Here is a 1,114-nt window from a genome sequence, read left to right on the forward strand (position 1 = left end):
GGGCGCGAGAATCCCAGGACTGTTGTCATTCTCATCCAGGATAAAAACGTTCACAGTCACGTTGCTGCTGAGTGGAGGAACACCAGAGTCTGTGGTCTGAACTTTGAACTGGAATGTTTGTATCTCCTCATAGTTAAAAGACTGCAGACTGATTARATCTCCAGTATCCGAGTTTATTTTTACAGATGATGATATTGGAAGGCGTGTTTCTAATAACGAATACGTAATCTTTGCATTTTCATCTGAATCTGGGTCAAAGGCAGACATSGTATAAATGACGTCTCCTACCGGACTGTTCTCTTTCACATAAACATTAGCRACGGGTTCAGAGAATCGAGGAGCGTTGTCATTTACATCAGAAACATGTATTGTAATATCGCTTGTGCTGGAGAGAGGCGGGGTCCCTTCATCCGTAGCTGTGATGGTGACATTATACTGAGAAGCGCTCTCTCTGTCAAGAGGCCCGTCGACCACTAACGAATAATCGTTTTTGTAGTTTGACTTTAGTTTAAAAGGAACAGACCCAACAATCTTACAGTTGGTAAGTCCGTTTTTACCTCCGTCTATATCAGTTACTGTCACCAAGGCAACCACTGTCCCTATCTCAGCATCCTCCTTGACAGGGCTCATGAGTGACGTCACGGACACCTCAGGAACATTATCATTGACATCAATAACTTCAACTAACACTTTAGAATAACCACTACGAGGTGAATGTCCTTGGTCCGTAGCTTGCACACGTAGCTCATATGCTGCGTTTTGTTCATGATCCAATTTAGATTTTACAGTAATTTCGCCACTTTGTTGATCTATAGAAAACACATCAGCCGAGTTAACACTACCACGTTTGCTAAATGAATAAACAAGTTCACTATTCACACCCTGGTCTAAATCTGTAGCTTCCATCTTTAATATTTTTGTCCCTAKAGATACATTTTCATTAACGCGGACCTTGTAAAGTGGTTTAGCAAATGTTGGCGTGTTATCATTGACATCTATTACGTTGACAATGATCTGTGAAGTCCCGGATCTAGGAGGTTTTCCTCCATCTACAGCGGTCAGTGTGAGCTGGATAACGGGCTGTTTCTCTCGGTCTAAAGCTTTCTGCAGCACT

General features: G+C 42.3%; 1 pseudogene; it reads right to left on the bottom strand.

The window, feature by feature from the left end:
• The window catches only part of LOC139028104 (protocadherin alpha-13-like), a 4,139-nt pseudogene extending 3,509 nt beyond the window's left edge, over positions 1–630 (bottom strand).
• Positions 631–1,114: the final 484 nt, after the last annotated feature.

This window comes from Salvelinus sp. IW2-2015, linkage group LG8 (genome assembly GCF_002910315.2).
Source record: "Salvelinus sp. IW2-2015 linkage group LG8, ASM291031v2, whole genome shotgun sequence".
Lineage (NCBI taxonomy): Eukaryota > Metazoa > Chordata > Actinopteri > Salmoniformes > Salmonidae > Salvelinus > Salvelinus sp. IW2-2015.